The sequence below is a fragment of the Lepidochelys kempii genome, chromosome 4 (assembly GCF_965140265.1).
Source record: "Lepidochelys kempii isolate rLepKem1 chromosome 4, rLepKem1.hap2, whole genome shotgun sequence".
NCBI lineage: Eukaryota > Metazoa > Chordata > Testudines > Cheloniidae > Lepidochelys > Lepidochelys kempii.
This window is the reverse complement of record NC_133259.1, coordinates 24,930,457-24,951,917: the sequence shown is the minus strand read 5'-3', so window position 1 is coordinate 24,951,917 and position 21,461 is coordinate 24,930,457. Positions and strand designations below refer to the sequence as shown.

The 21,461-nt window shown below is 44.6% G+C and overlaps 1 protein-coding gene across 2 annotated transcripts in view; it reads right to left on the bottom strand.

Annotated features, from left to right (window-relative positions):
• The window catches only part of LOC140910243 (alcohol dehydrogenase 1-like), a 356,071-nt gene extending 335,629 nt beyond the window's left edge, over positions 1-20,442 (bottom strand). Inside the window, exon 1 of one of the 2 annotated variants that reach the window (XM_073340734.1) lies at positions 20,395-20,442. The gene's annotated coding sequence lies outside the window, so the exon portion shown is untranslated. Of the gene's footprint in view, positions 1-3,350; positions 3,431-20,394 lie in introns of those variants that run through there. The other variant, XM_073340733.1, reaches the window with a different exon arrangement.
• Between the last annotated feature and the right edge of the window lie 1,019 nt (positions 20,443-21,461).

The following is a 21,461-nucleotide window of genomic DNA, read 5'->3' as shown; positions in this document are numbered from 1 at the left end:
GGCGGCTTCGCGCTCAGTCCCAGGGAGGCGGAGGCGGAGGGGAGCTGCAGCAGGGGGGCACGAGGAGGGGTGCCTGAGCTGCAGCAAGTAACCCGGGGGGGGGCAGGGGTGTGCAAGGGAAGTGCTCCCCGCCCCAGCTCACCTCCGCCTCCCTGGGCCTGAGCGTGAAGCTGCTGCCTACTTCTCAGCCCTCCCCGGCTTCCCGCGCAAACAGCTGATTTGCAGGAAGCAGGAGGGGGCGTGGGGCGGAGAAGCAGAGCGGGGCGGTGTGTTCAGGGGCGGAGGCGGAGCGGAGGTGAGCTGGGGCCGGGCGCAGGGCGGGGCGGGGAGCCGCCAGTGGGGGCTCTGCACCCACCAAATTTTCCCTGTGGGGGCTCCAGCCCCAGAGCACCCATGGAGTCAGCGCCTAAGGTGCCACTTTTGATGTGATCAGTGGTGGGAGTGGCCGCTCCTCCCCTAGCTACGCTCCCCCAGCCCAGGAGCCAGAGGGACCTGCCGGATGCTTCCTGGGAGCCGCCCCAGGTAAGCATCGCCGGGACTCCCCACCTCGCCCCCCCGGCAGGTCCCTCTGGCTCTTAGAGGCGGGCCAGAGTTGGCACCCACTACGGTGGCCCATGAGATCCTCCTGCCCGATTCCAGGGGCAGTCAGGGGAGCGGGGTGGATGGGGCAGGGGTCCCGGGTCGGGGCGGCTATGACCCCCTCGTGGGGTGAAGAGGGAACCAGTTGTTAAGATTTTGGCAGCTCATCACTGCTGCCACATGCACTTCTTCTGGGACCCCAGGATCCACTGATACCACTCAGCCTTCATCATCCTAATCCTGAGAGATGTCCTAACCAGAACAGGTCAAAGAGAGGGACTGGATGACATCACCACCTCCAACAGTTCCAGCTAAATATCCCAAACAACTGCTAGGATGAGAGAATTTCTCTCTTCCCTTCCAATCCCCATGTGTTCTTTTCCTTCCCCACCTTCTTTCTTCTCTTTCCTATCCCTCTCCTTTTTCCTTCTGTCTAATAGGAGTCTGGCGTAGCTGGCCAACACTGAATATTTTGTAAGCCTGTGACCAAAGAGGCAGCTAAAAACAGTGCCCTAAATAGCATGACGCTGGTACACGTTTGCCAGGTTTCAGAGTGTCTATTAAGACTGTGTGCTGTGCCTGTGTTTCTCCACCAGTGAGATCAAGTGAAAGTCAAGACCAGAGACAGAACCTTAATCTTCTTTGCTGTTCTTTTTCTCTTCCCTCCCGTGCACTTATCTTCCGTCTTCTAGAAAACGGTAGTAGATTTTAACAACCATAAAAACAACAGTTCCAGCCCATTTCTACTAACTTATTCTCCCTTTCCCAAAAAGAATCGTTATTACCATTTAAAATATAATCTAACAGACTGTCAAATGGGGTAGGGTGGTGGCAAAGGAGGGCTTCTTTTTAGAACTCTATGGCTAGAGGAAAAGGGAACAAGAAATGTTAAAATAAAAGCCTTACTTAATATTTTACATTTCAAATGCTTTAAATTTATTTTCCCCTTCTTTTCTGTATCTTTAAAAACAGGTTTAAAAGATTATTAATGGTGTTTGTTATGATACTACGGAGACTGAGCTCTCTGTTTACCAACCCCCAAATCTTGTTTAACTATTTAATGTTGGACAGTGACAGTGTCATGTTAACATCTTTGACTTTATGGACCCATATATTCCATCTAAAATCATCCAAAATGCCTATGATGCACAAGAAAAACATACAGTTGTATGCCTCAGAAAGGAAAATACAGTAAAAGGGTAGTTTCACTGGTGCCTTACTTCTGTCACTGGCAAAGAATTGTTTTGAGAACAAGGAGGAGCACGGTTTGCAATTATTTAAAGAGCTCTGCTGGCATTGACAGCAGTGTGCAATAGACGGAATATGCCAAATATCAGGATGTTGATGAATTGGACAGGGTTCAGAGAAGAGCCATGAGAATGGTTAAAGAATGCCTTATAGTGATAGATTCCAAGAGCTCAATCTATTTTCCTTAATGAAGAGAGGTTAAAAGGTGACTTGACTGCAGTCTACAAGAACCTACTTGGGGAATACATATTTAATAATGGGCTCTTCAGTCTGGAACAGAAAGTTATAACACGATCCAATGGCTAAAGGTTCAAACGAGACAAATTCAGACTGGAAATAAGGCTTAAATTTTTAACTGTAGGAGTAATTAACCATTGGAACAATTTACCAAGGTCCATAGTGGATTCTCCATCACTGACCATTTTTAAACCAAGACTGGACGTTTTTTTAAAAAAAGATATGCATTAGGAATTATTTTGGGGAAGATCTATGGCCTGTGTTTTAAAGGGGGTCAGACTAGATGATCACAATGACCCCTTCTGGACTCTGAATCTGTGACTCAGCCCTGCCGAAGATATTTCATTTGAGAACTTCATTAAATAAAGGACAGTGCCAAATGAAACAGGAAGGTGCCATTATTTTTTAGGACTGAGAAACTGCTGACGAGGATCTGGGAAGATCAGCAGCGGAACTGGAGCCAATATCTAGTAACAGAATATCCACATAGATAGCACTGTGCCTCCAACATATCCAGAAATCTGTATGAATCTGGAGGAAGCACAATGCTTGGGGGTCATATCAGCTACTTCTTAATTTACAGGCATAACCTCTTTCGTCAATGGAAGAAGTAGGACGAAACCCTACAAGAGGTACCATTATGCAAGGTCAGCTTTGTCTTCCTTACAAAGTTAGGTTTGATTTTCCTAGTCACCGTCCTCCTACATGCAAAACAAGCCATTAACTTAGAGATAAGACTGGCTAGCTGCATTTTCTACCACCGTAATCACTAAAAATCAATGCAAACACAAGTTAAGTCACCATTAAATCCGCACCAACCGCACCAACATCACCCAAACGTAACTACAAACATTTAGATACCTCAGCTCCACAAACTCCTTTTGAATTCTAGCATATCATCATCTATAGTGTGAACACCCAATTCCTCAGTATTACACTCAAAATGTACCATCTGAACTCAGATTTCCTCTAGATTAAGAAAGTTACACACAAGCATGCATTTGGTAAGTGGTAAAGTTTGGTAATTGGTAAAGTCAATAATATATTCTTGGTATATGAAGAAGACTGAGTTTGAAGTTAAACTTATGTGCCCTTTCCTCAAATAACTTCCCTGTATCACATTGCCTTGGAACCACCAGCTTCCTCCTGTTTCTTCCTTCCTGCCCTGCTGCTTGTGAGCACAGGATACATACAAACCAGACACACAAGTAGGTGCCGGTTTCAGTGTTTATTTTTTAATACGGTCTAGGTGTGGGATAAGATATAGCCCAAGCAATAAACTTTACCTTCACTTGGTCCATGTAAGAGTAGTCATAAGCTGAATTCCTTCGGTGTCTTTGTTATCCCAAGATTTTTGCTTCTAAACCAGGCCGATATGCTACTGCTGCATCCTTTCCCCAAAGCAAGAAGAGAAAATGAATAGGAAGGGAGCCTAAATGTCAACTTTTCACTTTTCACCAGCCCTAGAAATGCCACTTCTCCCCAGCCACTTTCACAAGTATTTGTTTTCTTGTTTCGTTTCTCCTTGCTTTGTCACTGAAAAAAGAATGCTCAGACAGGCAGACAGACACTTTTCCACATTTTAGCATTTACCTTTTTCATCTCACATGTGAAAGATCCACAGTAATGTCATCTTTCCCTGATACTCAGAAAAACCCCCAAACCTTATTTTCCCCCTCATTCAAGGCAAGCTGACACAAATAAGGCCAGTTTCAGCTGGGTGAGCCAGTAATTTCACAAAGCCTTGGGACCTGACATCATACCAGCAAGGGCACTGAGCCAGTGACTTCAGAGCCTAGGGCCTTGGCATCAGCACAGCAAGAAAAAATTGCATAACCAATGATCTCACAGCTGCATAGGCCATTGTAGCTACCTTTGTACCATGGCTTCTCACAGAGGATGTTTTAGTTCTCTTTTTCTGCCATTTCATTTCTACCAGAAGTAAGTTCTGCAAGACTAATGAGAAAAAGAAAACCAATGTTTAAAAGGATATTCACACACACACCCCTCACCATGCCAGGATAGCTCAGTAGGGAGTATTAGATCGATGACCTAAATGTTACTGGTTCCACACTGGAGTTTGGCAAACCTCTGCTCTTTACATACACAGCTCTTCTGCAGGGGACGTGTGCTTAAAATGTTTAAACAACTTTTCACATAAACCAGTTAAGGGCCTAGTTATTTGGAAAGTTATACTGAAGGAAAGAAAAGTGTTTCTTCAATACAGGAGGTCCAAACTAGGGCACCTGAGTGAAAAATAAGACTGCTTACAGTTAGACTGCATGGAAGTATTTTTACTTCTGATTTTGTTTCTACCAGGAACCTTGTTTTGCTTTTGAGTACACTGTGGTCAAATATGAATACTTATTTTCCCCTGTAACTTTCAGCTAGAAATAGAGTTTGGGACATATTATACCCTTTTGTTGCTTACAAAGTTGGCACTTTAAGCCTGATCCCAAGTCTCAGAAAGCCCATTATTATACAGAGGCAGGCCAGATGGAGGAAAATTCCTTCCTCGTTGGTGCAATTGCCATTTTAGACATGCAGTGGGAATTGAAAAGATTAGCAAGACAGGGTACTGGAACAATTTGTATAGTGGGGGTGCTGAGATCCATTGAACCAAACTGAAAACCCTGTGTATGATGGAAACCACTTCAAACCAAGGGGTGTGGCAGCATCACCAGCACCCCTAGTTCCAGCACCTACGTTAGAAAGATATCCCCAGCACCTCTTAATTACATCTGCAATTACAAACCAAATTAATCTGCAATGGAAACCATAATCTGACTAATTCAACTTTTCTTAGTTGACCCAACCTTTGCCTAACACCCAATCCACATTATTTTTTTTTTAGTTTAAAAATTAATGAAGGGTTGATTTTGTGTGAGGCATAGCGAGTAGGTGGCTGTTGCTCTGATAGTTGTACCTTTGTCAGAGAAAAGATAGAAGAGGCACGGGTCTGTCTGGAAATCCTCAGGAAAACCCTCATGTTAGAGGAGATCCTTGGACTGGATGAAAGACTGGGGATGGCTTTCTCCTCCACTCTAAAATAGATGGAACACAGAGGAAGAATATGAATGGAGGAGATGGTACTACTTCTATTATTTATAGTAGTGACATACCTCAACTGTCATTAGGTAAGACTAAAAGGGGTAAAAAACAAGGGTGATGTCACGGTAGGGGTCTACTACAGTCTACCACCTAAGCAGGAAGAAGAGGTGGATGAGTCTTTTTTGAACAATTAACAAAATCATCCAAAGCACAGGACTTAGTGATGGAGGACTTCGACTATCCAGACATCTGTTGGGAAAATAACATGGCAGAGCACAGATCATCCAAAAAGTTCTTGGAATGGAGATATATTTTTTATTTCAGAAGGTAGAGAATGCTACTAGGGGAGAGGCTGTTCTAGATTTGATTTTTACAAATAGGGAGGAACTGGTAGAAAATTTGAAAATGGAAGGCAGCGTCGGTCAAAGTGATCAGCAAACGGTAGTATTAATGATTCTAAGGAATGGTAGTTGGGAAAACAGCACAGTAAAGGTAACAGATTTCAAGAAGGCAGACTTTAGCAAACTCAGAGAGTTCATAGGTAAAATCCCATGGGAAGCAGGTCTAAGGAGAAAAACAGTTAAAGAGATTTGCTATTTTTTCAAACAGACATTATTAAGGGCAAACTATCTCACTGCTTAGGAAAGATCAGAAGTATGGCAAGAGACCATCCTGGCTTAAGTAGGAGATCTTCAATTATCTAAACTCAGAAAAGAGTCCTACAAAAAAGTGGAGGTCAAATTACAAAGGATGAATATAAACAAATAACACAATTATGTAGGGGCAAAATTAGAAATGCCAAGGCACAAAATTAGATTAAATTAGCGAGAGACATAAAGGGTGACAAGAAAACATTCCACAAATTGTTGCAAAATGGCCGATGTTGGTATGGTGGGTCTCATGTTTTTCTTAGCAGGGGACTAGGACACCACCCCTGACCCCTGCTCTTGGGGCACCACAGGCCCTACTAGCGGCCCGGGAAGGTAGTAGAGGAGGGAAGTAGGGAAGGGGTCTGGGTTTGCTCCTCACTTTGAGCCCCAACCCCTCTCAACCTCTGTGGGTTTCTTATACTCTTCCTCGTGAGGTAGTGTTACCCTCAGTCCTTGACACTGCGGGAGGGAGTTTCCCTGCTCTGCTAAGGCAGGGTCTCTCTTCCTCCGGTTCTCTGGTCTTTCAATTCTCAGCAACACACCTCCAAACTCCAGTACTCTCTCCTTCCTCACACCACACTGTCTGCCTGAAGCAGGGGGGTTTTATTAGGTTCCTGACAGGGCCTTAATTGACTACAGGTGCTCCAATTAACCTGTAGTAACCTTCTCTAGTCTACAGGAAACCATGCCTTAATTAGCCTAGGGCTTATATATCTCCCCTCTCCCACTTCTCCCTGTCCCTGCTGTATCACATATTTTCTCTCCCCTGCACTCAACACCAGTACTTGGGATGAGTGACAGCGTTGTTGTGATAGGCCGTCCGTGTTGCTCTATGCTGTATCTGGAAGTGGAAAGGTTGTAGAGATAGGAACCATCTAGTCACTCGTGCATTCCTCTCCTTGTTTCTGTGCATCCATTGTCGTGGGACGTGGTCTGTCACAAGAGTGAACCGCCGCCCAAGTAGGTAGTACCGTAGAATCTCCATGGCCCATTTAACTGCTAGGCATTCTTTTTCTACTATGGTGTAACATTGCTCCCTGGGCAGGAGCTTCCAGCTGAGGTAAATGATCAGGTGCTCCTTATCCCCCACTATCTGTGGAAGGACGGCCCCAAGTTCTACCTCTGAGGCATCTGTTTGTAGAATGAATTCCTTCTTGAAATCGGGGGCTATAAGCGCTGGATGACTGCAAAGAGCTGTCCTCAGGTCTGTGAAAACTTCTTCCGCCACCTTGGTCCACTGAACTATCTCCAGGCCCTGAGCTCTTATCAGGTCCTCCAGAGGCGTTGCCCTCATGGTGAAGTGAGGGATGAACCACTGATAGAACATTCTTATGGATAGTGGGGTACTGACTTGCTTCTTGCAGATCAGTCGGGGTCATTCCTGCATTGCCTCAACTTTGTTCCATTGGGGTTTCACCAGGCCCCTTCTGACTCCATACCCGAGGTATCTGGCCTCAGCTAACCCTATTGCACGTTTGGATGGGTTAGCGGTGAGGCCAGCCTGCCTAAGAGCATCTAGTACCGCTTCCACTTTCCCCAGGTGCATCTCCCAGTCAGGGCTATGGATTACCACATCGTCTAAATAGGTTGCAGCATACTTGCCATGGGATCAAAGTAATCTGCCCATCAACTGTTGGAAAGTCACAGGGGCCTCATGGAGCCTGAAAGGGAAGACGATATATTGGAAGAGGCTGTCGGGTGTACAGAAAGCAGTTTTTTCCTTGGCATCTTTAGCCAGGGGATCTGCCAGTAGCCTTTTGTCAAGTCCAAGGTGGTCCAGTATCGGGCCTTGCCTAACTGATCCACCAGCTCCAGATACGTGGTATCGGGTAGGCATCAAATTGGGATACCTCATTTAACTTCCGGAAGTCATTACAAAGCCTCAGGGTGACATCAGGCTTGGGGACCAAGACAATGGGGCTGGACCACTGGCTGTGGGATTCCTCAATCACCCTGAGTTCCAGCATCTTCCTTACTTCTGCCCTAATTTCTTCTCTTTTTGCCTTTGGTATACAATATGGTTTTATCGTCACCCTTGCTCCAGGACAGGTGACGATGTGGTGTTGGATCAGCGTCGTATGGCCTGGTTGTGTGGAGAACATGTCTTGGTTCCACTGGATCAACCTCTGTTCATTGTTCTGGGGCTAATTCGGGAGATATCCTTACCTGCTTTTGTGGGCCATCTGCCTGGGGTTGAGCCGGCAGGACGGCCAGGCACATCTCCTGATCGAGCCAGGGTTTCAGTAAATTGACGTGGTAGATCTGCTCTAGCTTTCAGTGGTCTGGCTGCTTCACCTTATAATTCACCTCCCCAGTGGCTTCCACGATCTCATAGGGTCCATACCAGCAGGCGAGGAGCTTGCTTTCTGTTGTTGGTACCAGGACCAGCACCCGTTCTCCTGCTTGAAATTTCCATGTTTTTGCCTGACGGTTATAGTAGGTTCGCTGGGCCTCTTTTGCTTTCTCCAAATCCTTTCGTACTATGGGGGTCACTTGAGCTATTCGTTCTCTTATCTGGGCCATGTGTGCAATGACATTCTTCCCCGGGTTGGGTTGTTCCTCCCATTCCTCGTTCGCGATGTCTAACATGCCACGTGGGTGGCGTCCATACAGTAGCTCAAAGGCGGAGAATCCAGTAGATGCCTGGGGAACTTATCGTATCACAAACATCAGATATGGTAGAAGGGTATCCCAATCTTTTCTGTCTTGGGTCACCACCTTTCGTATCATGCTCTTGAGAGTGTGGTTAAATCGCTCAACCAGACCATCTGTTTGGGGATGATAGACCAAGGTCTGCAAGGCTTGGATGCAGAGCAGGGTACACAAGTCTTTCATTACTTTCGACATGAAGGGAGTCCCTTGGTCTGTCAGGATCTCCTTAGGGATGCCTACCCTAACAAAAACCTGGATCAGTTCTTTTGTGATCAGCTTGGACGTGGGGTTTCTTAGAGGAATGGCTTCGGGATACCATGTAGCATAGTCCAGAATGACAAGTATGCTTCGGTGGCCCTGGGCTGATTTTACCAGTGGGCCCACTAGATCCATGGCTATCCTTTCAAAAGAGACTTCAATGACAGGCAAGGGGACCAACAGGGCTCTTAACTGAGGTTTGGGGCTATGCAGCTGGCACTCTGGGCAGGAGGTGCAATAGCACTGGATTTCCGCCCATACCCCCAGCCAGTAGAACCTCCTTAGGACTCTATCCAGGGTCTTGTCTGCTCCTAAATGTCCCCCAAACAGATTACTTTGACCTATCTCTAATACTGCCCTTGTGTGCTTGCGTGGTGCCAAGAGCTGTTCTCTACTACTTCCCCCCATATTGGCATTACCCGGTACAACAGATCCTGTCTGATTATATAGTATGGCCCTGGGCCTTTGGTTTTCCCTTCTACTAGCACACCATTTACCTCTACTACTTCCTCCCTCACGTTCGCATACAGTGGCTCATAGGCTTGGTCCTGCCTAAACCACTTGCATACGGGACCAATCTGGCCTGATTCTATTAGATCAGTCTCCCCTCCTTCCCTTTGGGTGCTTCCGCTCATGCTGAGGGCTGTCTTTGGGTCTCCACTGGTCAATGCTACCTTGCGGTTTCCCTGACAGGGCTGCCTCCCAACCAGGGCAGCTCTCTGGTTTGCCACCAAAATCCTGGTTCCTAATCTTTTATCTGCCCTCCTTTCCAGTCTAGATTTCCGGGACTTCCTGGGAGGTGAAAATAACTCTGGGGAAAACCCAGCAAAAATTGGGGTAGGGCCATCCCTGGGTGCCTCGATCTCTGCCTGGGGTTTACTGCCCTCCCCTAACTCAATGCGGGTGGAGTAGGCTTTCAAACCCAGGAAAGTCCCTGCCAATTAAGACCAGGTAGGGGATCTTGGGGCCCACCTCTGCAGTCACCTTGGTAGTGTTCCCCTGGATCTCAATCTGTATTGGGATTGTGGGGTAGATATTTACTGTGCTATGGACATGTGTCATTCCCGTGCTCTTGCCCTGGCTCAGTTGTTCTTGCCTGAGACCCATGTGACAGCACTCCCAGAGTCTATCAAAGCTATGGTCTGGATGCCATTAATCTTTACCGGCCTGGTGTACTCATGTGGAGCTGTCATAACCCCCAGCAGACTAATTAGGCCACATTGATCCCCACAATCCCCCAGATTGCATTGCTTGGGCTCCTCCCTGTTGGGGCACTGGGTTGCTTTATGCCCCAACTCCCCACGCTTGTAACAACAATATCTCATTCCAGAGGTTGCCCTCTGTCTTGGGCTCTCTGACCTGCTCCCCCAGCCCTCTCCCCGCAGGTCCCCAGGTCCCTTTAGTGCCTCAGGCCACTCCTTGGTGCCTGTTCTTCAAGCTATGGCTTTCCTGGAGTTCTCCAGACCTCGGTTAGGGACTGACTTCCTGGAACACCATATTTCACCTCCCGGGGTTTCAAACAGTTCACAGGCTGTCAGTTGTCTCTCTGCGAGGTTGACCAGTTTGTCATAGGTGGAGGGGTCATTCTGGCCTACCCAGGCTCAGAGGCCTGAGGGTAGTCCCCTTGTATAGCCGTCCAGCACCAGGAGCTCCATCATTTTCTCAGAGCTGAGGGCCTCCAGGCATAACTACTTCTGGGCTAGGTAGATTTAGGTCAAACAGTTGTGACTGTGGTGTCTCATCTTTGCAATACTATCATTCATAGAACCTCTGAGCTCACAAGGCCATCATTACCCTGGACCTGGCCAGGATCTCTGCCTTCAGCCGCGGGTAATCTGCCTCCTTCTCTGCAGTCATATCATAGTAGGCCTTCTGGGCCACCCCGCACAAAAGTGGGGTGAGGATGCCTGACCACTGGTCTCAGGGCAAGGCCTGTAGCGTGGCTGTCCTCTTGAAGGCCAGGAGGTACGCCTCCACATCATCCTCCCATGCCATTTTCTGCAGACAGAAAATATGGGGGGAGGGATAGCTCAGTGGTTTGAGCATTGGCCTGCTAAACCCAGGGTTGTGAGTTCAATCCTTTGAGGGGGCCATTTAGGGATCTGGGGCAAAAATTGGGGATTGGTCCTGCTTTGAGCAGGGGGTTGGACTAGATGACCTCCTGAGGTCCCTTCCAACTCTGATATTCTATGATTTGTTCCTTTATCTTCATAAATGATCTGGAGGATGGTGTGGATTGCACTCTCAGCAAATTTGCGGATGATACTAAACTGGGAGGAGTGGTAGATATGCTGGAGGGGAGGGATAGGATACAGAAGGACCTAGACCAATTGGAAGATTGGGCCAAAAGGAATCTGATGAGGTTCAATAAGGATAAGTGCAGGGTCCTGCACTTAGGACGGAAGAACCCAATGCACAGCTACAGACTAGGGACCGAATGGCTAGGCAGCAGTTCTGCAGAAAAGGACCTAGGGGTTACAGTGGACGAGAAGCTGGATATGAGTCAGCAGTGTGCCCTTGTTGCCAAGAAGGCCAATGGCATTTTGGGATGTATAAGTAGGGGCATAGCGAGCAGATCGAGGGACGTGATCGTTCCCCTCTATTCGACATTGGTGAGGCCTCATCTGGAGTACTGTGTCCAGTTTTGGGCCCCACACTTCAAGAAGGATGTGGATAAATTGGAGAGAGTCCAGCGAAGGGCAACAAAAATGATTAGGGGACTGGAACACATGAGTTATGAGGAGAGGCTGAGGGAGCTGGGATTGTTTAGCCTGCAGAAGAGAAGAATGAGGGGGGATTTGATAGCTGCTTTCAACTACCTGAAAGGGGGTTCCAAAGAGGATGGCTCTAGACTGTTCTCAATGGTAGCAGATGACAGAACGAGGAGTAATGGTCTCAAGTTGCAGTGGGGGAGGTTTAGATTGGATATTAGGAAAAACTTTTTCACTAAGAGGGTGGTGAAACACTGGAATGTGTTACCTAGGGAGGTGGTAGAATCTCCTTCCTTAGAGGTTTTTAAGGTCAGGCTTGACAAAGCCCTGGCTGGGATGATTTAACTGGGAATTGGTCCTGCTTCAAGCAGGGGGTTGGACTAGATGACCTTCTGGGGTCCCTTCCAACCCTGATATTCTATGATCCTCCCATGCCATTTTCTGCAGACAGTAGCTGGCCCATATGGTCCATGTCCCATCATACCTGCAGCTCAGCTCCATAAGGGCCTTCACTTGGTTCACTTGTTCCTGCAGCGTGGCCTGATCTTGGGTGGCCTGGGTCATCAGTAGGCAATTGGTTTCTTGCTGCAGCTGCATGGCCTCCTGTGGGGCAGCTGCCTGGACCTGTGCAGCCTCCTGCGGTGGCTTGCACCAGTGCTTTGACCATGTCCTCCTCTTTGGGGATGGGGTGGTTGTGACCCACTCTGGGTTACGTTCATGGCATGGAAATCCCACTTCTAACACCATATGTGGCAAAATGGCCAATGTTAGTATGGTGTGTCCTGCACTTTTCTTGCGGGAGGGGGGAGGGCTAGGACACTGTGATGGGATCAGTCACAGAGACCCCCTTCGTACTGTTACCTGATGTGCTGAAATTACCTCTGAGCCCATTTTCCCTGCCGGCTTGGGACTCCAGAACCCTGCCTTGTTGAGTCAGACACACTAGCCTGCTGCAACACAGACCCAGAGTCTTGGCCACACCCCCAAAGCTGCAGACTTTAATTAAAACAGCTCAGCAGGTTACCTGTATCCAGCACCCAGACACCCAGCTCTCAATGGGATCCAAACCCCAAATACATCCATTTTACTCTGTATAAAGCTTATACAGGGTAAATTCGTAAATTGTTCACCCTCTATATCACTGATAGAGAGACATGCACAGCTGTTTGCTTCCCCAGGTTTATTAATAAGACTGGAACTTTTCAGCTTGGAAAAGAGACGGCGAAGTGGAGATACGATTGAGGTCTATAAAATCAAGACTGGTGTAAAGAAAGTAGATAAGGAAGTGTTGTTTACTACTTCTCACAAACACAAGAACTAGGGGTCACCAAATGAAATTAATAAGCAGCAGGTTTAAAACAAATAAAAGGAAGTATTTCTTTACACAATGAACAGTCAACCTGTGGAACTCCTTGCCAGAGGATTTTTTGAAGGCCGCAACCATATCTGGGTTCAGAAAAAGAACTAGATAAATTCATGGAGGATAGGTCCATCAATGGCTATTAGCCAAGATTAGCAGGAATGGTGTCCCTAGCCTGTTTGCCAGAAGATGGGAATGAGCAACAGGGGATGGACCACTTAATGAATACCTGTTCTGTTCATTCCCTCTGGGGCACCTGGCACTGGCCACTATCGGAAAACAGGAAACTGGGCCAGATGGACCTTTGGTCTGACCTAGTGGGGCCATTCTTATATTATGTTCTTATGTTCTTTCACAGACTAGACCCCTTCATAGTCTGGGCCCAATCCTTTCCCCGGTACAGTCTTTGTTAGATCAAGCAGACATCTCAGGTGGTAAGCAGGGGCTCTCTCATGACTGGCAGCCTCTTTTGTCTTGCTCCACCCCCTTTTATAGTTTTGGCACAAGGCAGGAATCTTTTGTCTCTCTGGGTCCCCACCCCTCCTTCTAAATGGAAAAGTACCAGATTTAAGATGGATTTCATTATCAGATGACATGGTCACATGTCACTAAGACCCCCTAGTCTCCATTCCCCATGGGCTGGCCCACAGGTACACAGGAAGGCTTTCAAGTAACTAAGGTCATTTACAACTCATTGTTCCTGGAGCACCCTTAATGGTCTCCACTTAGTAAGTTTGCATCAGTGATACAAGTTTCTATCTTATTCTCCAAACTCTAGATATAGATGTAATACATGCAAACAAAGAAGATGAACACACTTAGTAGATTGCAAGCTTTCCAATGACACCATACAAGGGGTATTTAGTGTAAAGCATATTCCAGTAATATGCTTATAATATGATATTTCCATAAAGCATATGGAGTGCAACATCACAGACACCACCCTTTGCCCCTGCTCTTGGGGTGGTGAGGGCCCTGCTAGTGGCCCAGGAAGGTGGTAGAGGAGGAAAGCAGGGAAGGGGTCTGGGTTTGTTCCTCATTCTGAGCCTCAGCCCCTCTCGACTCCTGTGGGTTTCTTACCCTCTTCCCCATGGGGTAGGGTTACCCTCAGTCATTGATGCTGAGAGAGGGAGTCTCCCCGCCCCGCTGGGGCAGGGTCTCCCTTCCTCTGGTTCTCTGGTCTTTCAATTCTCAGCAACACACCTCCAAACTCCAGTCCTCTCTCCTTCCTCACACCACACTGTCTGCCTGAAGCAGGGGGGTTTTATTAGGTTCCTGACAGGGTCTTAATTGACTACAGGTGCTCCAATTAACCTGTAGTAACCTTCTCTCATCTACAGGAAACAATACTTTAATCAGCATAGGGCTTATATATCTCCCCTCTCCCACTGCTCCCTGGCCCTGCTGTATAACAAAATACATTGGAAGGAAGAGGAAGACCAAGGACAGGGTAGACCAGTTATTCAATGAGGGTGGGAAAACAACAACAGAAAATGTGGAAATGACAAAGTGCTAAATGACTTTTCAGTTTTCACCAAAAAGATTAGTAGTGATTGGACGTCTAACAGTGAAAATGAGGTAGGATCAGAGGCTAAAATAGGGAAAGAACAAGTTAAAAATTAATTAGACAAGATAGAGGTCTTCAAGTCATCAGGACCTGATGAAATGCATCCTAGAATACTCAAGGAGCTGACTGTGGAGCTATCTGAGCCATTAGCGATTATCTTTGAAAAGTCGTAGAAAATGGGAGAGATTCCAGAGGACTGGAAAAGGGCAAATATTATGCCAATCTATAAAAAGGGAAATAATGACAACCTGGGGAATTACAGACCAGTCAGCTTAATTTAGGTACCCAGAAAGATAATGGAGCAAATAATTAAGCAATCAATTTGCAAACACCTAGAAGTTAATAAGGTGATAAGTAACAGTCAGCATGGATTTCTAAAGAACAAATCATGTCAAACCAACCTAATAGCTTCCTTTGACAGGGTAGCAAGCCTTGTGGATGGGGAGAAGTGATAGATGTGGACTGGTTTGTTTACCTGCAGCATCCGCACGTTCGGCCGATTGCAGTTCCCACTGGCCGCGGTTTATCGCTCCAGGCCAATGGGGGCTGCGGGAAGGGCGGCCATCACGTCCCTTGGCCCGTGCCACTTCCTGCACCCCCATTGGCCTGGAGTGGCGAACCGTGGCTCAACCTGCGGACGTGGCAGGTAAACAAACCGGTCCGGCCCGGCAGGGGCTTTCCCTGAACAAGCGGCGGACCGGCTTTGAGAACCACTGGTCTAGATAACACTTAGTCCTGCCATGAGTGGGACTGGTCTAGATGACCTCTTGAGGTCCCTTCCAGTCCTGCAATTCTAGGACTCTATGATTACTGTCACTGTAGTTCATAATACATACTGAAACTCTTATTTCATGGACTATGTCTGCACTCAGAACTAGGGGTGTGGTTACCAGGTCTTGTAGACATACTTGGGCTAGCTCTTGTTGAGCTACATCGCTAAAAATATGAGTATATCTGCAAATAGCATGGCCACTAGCGGGGGAAGGAGTTGACAAGGGCTGGGAACCCTGAGTACTACACATGGCTTCCAGGCAAGGTACTTGGGGTGGCTGCCTGTGCTACCATGGCTACACTACTATTTTTAGTGCATTAGCTCAACAAGAGCAAGTGTGAGTACATATACACAAGCTGGGAAGCACACACCTAGCACCAGTTGTAGACAAGGTCCATGTGTGAGGTGACAATGGCACTGAGTAAGCACCTGCTGATGGCATCCTCTGTGTGCGTGTCTGTGTGGGGAAATCTCCTGGTAATTGTTGTAATGGCACAATTAAGTGTGTTTCTATATTTTTTATGTCATGCCAACCATCCTGGTTTCCTCAAGACAGAAGCTACTATGCAAGGCCCAGATTCCTAGAAATCCCAGGCAACGTGCTATCATGAGAACACTAAAGAAAAGATCCTGCATATTTTTTCTTCAGACTTGAAGACTAATTATTAATGAAAATAATTTTTTTAGACTTTCAGAGCATGTAAGAGTTACATATTTTAAATTATTCTATTTGGTTTTAGCTGTATATGCCCTGTAGTTAGAGTCATGAAACAAAAAACCTCACAAAATACTTTGAATTTTTATCCCATAAACTGTTAGGGACACCGCCTCCCAGAGACCAGAAACACAAAATGTGGCAGCAGTCTTGAAAATCTTAGAAGAATTAAGAAGAGAAATAATGCAAGGTGACTAATCAGAGTGACTCCCTGCCAGGCTAAAAGCTGGTAAATGAAACATTACAGATATTTCAATCACTGTAATTTCCGAGATGTAGAGAACTCTTCTGGCATTAACAGTAATAAAACACAGCTAAAGGTACACATTCAGGTTTCCATGGTTAAAATGTGATTTAGGTAGATGAATAGGTAGTTTGTATATGTGGCATAGTGTGGCATGTTTACACTTGAAGATACCATTCTTATTGGGTTTTTTTTGTTACAGAGAAAACAATTACTAGGATAAGAACTGCAGAATTGTATGTCAGAAAAGATTATTTTCATAGTTTAACAAAACAGATTGGAAGAAAGGCTCAGTCGACCTAGTTGCAACAAAAATATCAACAGGTAAAATTCTACACATCTAGTACCTACCAATAAAATCTCCTTGGAACAAATCACCGTTCATTTTGATGTGTGAGCAATTGAGCCTTACTCTGAAGATTTACTTTCTCTTCAGGAGCAAGAAAGGGAAAACTAGAGAGAACATAACAGAAATTAAGTTCACTGATTAACTGGAAGAGAGAGTGATATAGCAAGCAGCAACCAGCTGCAAAATAGTCACTATAGGGCTACAGCTGCTGGAAAGGGAATTCATGTGAAAAAGGGCAACCGTGCTATAGGGAGAATTAGCAGGAACCAAGCAGTTACAAAAAGATGGTGCTCCTGAAGAAGGAGCTGTTGTTGTATTTCACACCACTGCTATGTCATACTTTTTCCCAGCAAGTATATTTCACCATCCTTATGGAGTCATTTGTATACCCTTATCAAATGTATCCCCTTTCTATGATCTTATAGAGTACAACTACTGACCTGCTAAAATTTCAAAGCTCTCAGTACTCAGACTAATGAATCTAGTTGAAAATTTTTTTGATGAAACAGTTTTCCCAATTGAAAACTGCAGTTTTGTCAAAATCAATATATTTCTCAGGAATGTGTTGATTTCACAGTGAATAAGTGTCAGAACAAATTGTTTCAACTTTCTCATTTTGTTTTCATAACGTGGAAAGATTTTGTGTTGACAATGACACAATTGTGTTCAATTTTCTGTTGAATTGAAAACAAATTTTGAAATGTCATCATTTCTCACAGAACAGAAATTGTTTTCTGACCACCTCCACAAATGAACAGCAGCCACAGCAGAATCTTGTATGAAATTTTATCAAATGTGTCCAGATTGTTTAAGGAAACTGCATGCTGTTAAAAATCTACTGATTATTTTTTTTAAAAGTCTGCAGTTTACAGGGATTATGGCATGGATTGCTGGTTGTAGTTGTTTCAGTGTCTTATTTACACCCATTGCAGCCTGGGATGATTCTACCAGACCTGCAGCTGGATAGCAATCTTAGCATAATGAAATGCTGGAAAGACATTTAACATACCCACTCTCATGTGAAATTGCAGGGATAATATCCTGACCCCAATGGCAAATCACAGGGTTTTCCCTATTATCATGCCCCTATCTGATAAACACATATGCCCCTCTCTTCTCCATCCCTCATTTAGCAGCAAACCTCCAGGCATCCTTCCCATATTGTCCTTCATAAACAAACAACAGTTCTGCATGCAAGATCTGTTTTTCCATGGGAATGAACCCTCCATCATACAAGATGCAGGAGTTTGGAGATGGTGGTCATTAAGAAGCTTAAAACACTAAATCATGGTCCTCAACTAAAGAGCCCACAGCAAAGCCACCATTTTGCTTAAAATACTCCCCTGTATGCAGAAAAGCATGGACCGTCCTAGCCTGACCCCACTGACTGATTGTACCTAAGAAGAAATTTGGGGGGGTCTCTCCACATACTTCGGGAGCCACTTCCAATATGCTGTGTTCATGCAGTTTAGGGTCAGAACGTGGGTGCCTCTATCATAAGCAGTGGGTCACACTCTGCTGTCAGTAAAACCCCTAAAACTCTATGGACTTAGATAAATACAGGAGTAATCTAAAACAGAATTTGGTCCGGTGGTTTCCTGAAGTCTTTTATACACCTTGCTTTGGAATGAATGCATTTGTCTCCTTTCGTTTCCATCTCTCTCTGCAGAGTTCTGCTAGTAAAAAACTTTAGAATATATGTATTCTTAGCAAACAATGACTTTGTGTATTAAGTGCCACCATGTTTGAAAGACTTGTCTGGGATAACGACACTGAATCATCAAAGTCAATGTAGTTACACTGGTGTAAAACTGATGTGAGAGGTTTCAGAGGAACAGCCGTGTTAGTCTTATTCGCAAAAAGAAAAGGAGTACTTGTGGCACCTTAGAGACTAACCAATTTATTTGAGCATGAGCTTTCGTGAGCTACAGCTCACTTCATGCTGGAATCATGGCCAGCATGTATACAGATGTCAGAACAGTAGAAAACTTCCTGTCTCTTATTCTTTTATTTAGATAGTTACAAATATATTGTAACTGAATTTTGTGCTTGAAAAGTTACAGGTTTGGCAGCCTTTGTATTCCATTTAGTCATAGTACAGTTAGAAGCAATGACAACTTCCCCCTTCTCCTCACATCATGGTGAAGTCACACTCTTCTGACGGAACCACCTCAAGGAAATGAGAAGATAGTTGACTCTCCATGTTTATCCCACTCTTGGGTTTTCCGCTAAGTCTGCCAGCCCAGACATCAGTTACTGCTAGCTGTGATGGTGGTATTTGTCATCAGAACACCAATCACTAGCAAGTAGATTGAGACAGCAAAACTCTCTGCTCAGTCACCCAAGTATTGTCAGATAGTATTGATTTTTAATCATTTCTAACCTGGTCTAGATTTGAATCAATGACCTAGCTGAGAGGTACAAAGTTTCCATATCCCATTACCATGGCCTAAGCAATCTAGTTTCCAAGTCAATAACTATCATATTTTATATATACACAATTTTTGTCCACAATGGACTCTAGCTATAGTTTTGATCTTATTCCTTTATATAACATGAAAAAAAACTGTAGAACCTGTGATATAATGTTCCCAACTGAAAATACTAATGTATTTTTTTCATTGAAGGAATGAAATTTTGTCAAATATACATATGGCGGTGTCATCTCATGAAACCTATTTAGGACACTGTGGACTAAGGTTAAACCACTCCATTAAAGTCCATGGAGTTTCACAGTGAAAAATATAGATTATTGCATCTGAGGGGCTTGCAAGTCAGCAGAGAATCTAGCTTTGTATCTCTGCTGAAAATAATCATGCTACACACATTTATTCTCAATTAGGAAAACTGCTATTACTATAGTTGTCCCAAATTAAGTAAAGTATCCACACAACTCACAGACAGGACTATTTTGCTGTCACCTGATGCTTCACAATTAATTAAACAGGTCTTTTTAAAAATGAGCTGAGAAATTAACTGAATCCTTTCAGAAATACAGGCATGTTACCCGTGTGATGCATGAATGTTCCAGGATCCCAAATGTACAGGGATTCTTGTAATTTATAAGAAAACTAATCAGTCTGCAGGAATATATTGGCCACTTATATGGAACAGTTACAGAGTAGAGCAATTTTTCTTCCTTTAACTACAGGTCATCTAGTCCTGAATTAGAAACAGAGCATGGAGGAGTCCATTATTCTCCAACATGCACAACTTCCTGTGTTTGGCTGACTTTACTCAACCCAGCAAGATCCCAAAAAGTTCATAGGCAAGAGAGAGGTGTATTGAATGGGAATGGTCAAATTAAAAATATACATATTAAAGATAAAGGTGACCTGAACATCTTTTTTTAAAATTCCTTCAGCTCCAGCTGTGTATGTTGAATCCCCCAAATTGGAAGGCAAGGCTGGACATTCAGCACATATTAAATACAAAATTTACTCTTTTTTCAGGTCTTACAACATCCACCCTCTGACAATAATTCTTCAGTGATGGCCCTCTCATGCGCTGTAATGGCAGTCTCATCACCCAGGACTCCATGTTGGAGCATGGAGGAGACATTTAAAACGGGGAGGTCATGTAAGTGTAAGCTATTAATATTTCATTGGGAATTTTTTTAAAAAAGATATTAATACCATTTAAGATATTAAAAAGTGATATTAAAATTTTGCAAACTTTTACCTGCTATTGGCAGGATACAGGAAAATGTTATAGCTTTTTTTAGTTATTATAGCTGAAATACTGTATACATTATTAAATTTTTATTAAAAATTATATAATAAGCAGTATTTATTTAGTTATTTTAAAGAGTGCTTGTCTGATATAAGCAAAATAGTATTGTAAAGATATATAGTCCCAAATTTATTTTGGATAAATTTGTTATATAAAAAGGAATATAATAAACATATATATTTTCACACATGATAATATCAAAAAGAATCTTTTATAAGCTTTTCACTATGAGTCAACAATAATTAACATTTTTGTAAAGTTTTACTTACCCTAACATGAGTAAGCATCTTGGATGTCATCCTGCCATTGACTTCAGTGGGCCCAGGATTTCACCTCGTGTTACAAGCAGGGCTCCAGGACAGAAGGCATATCAACTGCATAGTGTATATTGTGACATTATACAGGAGCTGGAGCCAGCAATCCAAGGAAGGATGGACATCATGGACCCTGAGAAGAGGAGGAAAAAACAGTAAGTTTGAACTTATAAGAAATGCATTTATCTGTCTGGTCTGTGCATGCATCCAGAACACACCGTTGCTGAAAACACAGAAGGTTTTTAAAACATTACCTTCATTCACTTTATTGTAAACATCCACATTCAACTAACGTTCAGTTGATTCAAGCAAAAAGCCATTTTATCCGCCCCGTGACTCACGAAGACAATTATGGCCCATGGGAAAACTGCAATTTGACAGACAGACCAAGGATAAAATTATTGGGTACAGGCAGCAGAGTAACAGGACTCACATGTTCACAAGTAATCCCACTGATTGGAATTGCCACTTGAGAAAGGGGCCCCAAGGCCCAATTTTGCTTTCAGGAGCAGGTCCCACTGTGCCTATGTGTAAGGTGACTATCACAGCAGTGCCTCTGAGGTTCATCCTGCACCAGTTAAAGTCAGAGGAAAAGATCCCATCGACTTGGTGATGCAGGATCAGGCTTTAAAAGACGGACTAAGATTTAGCTGGACCAAGTGGGTCTCATCTCTGTTTCCTCCCCATTCCAGTGATCTCTCTCTCTCTCTCCCTGAGACTGGTTGTTTTTCCTTTCATATGCAAACAGTTCCTGCATTTGGAGCTAAATGAATTCAGGCTTGGGCTCAATCTGATGTCAATAAGTAATGGGTACCAGGACTTGAGTCCTGCCGTTCTGCTGCCCGCACCTAAGAACGTTTGCCATAAGTCACTATTTATACATATTCATAGAATATCAGGGTTGGAAAGGGACCTCAGGAGATCATCTACTCCAACCCCCTGCTCAAAGCAGGACCAATCGCCAATTAAATCATCCCAGCCAGGGCTTTGTCAAGCCTGACCTTAAAAACTTCTAAGGAAGG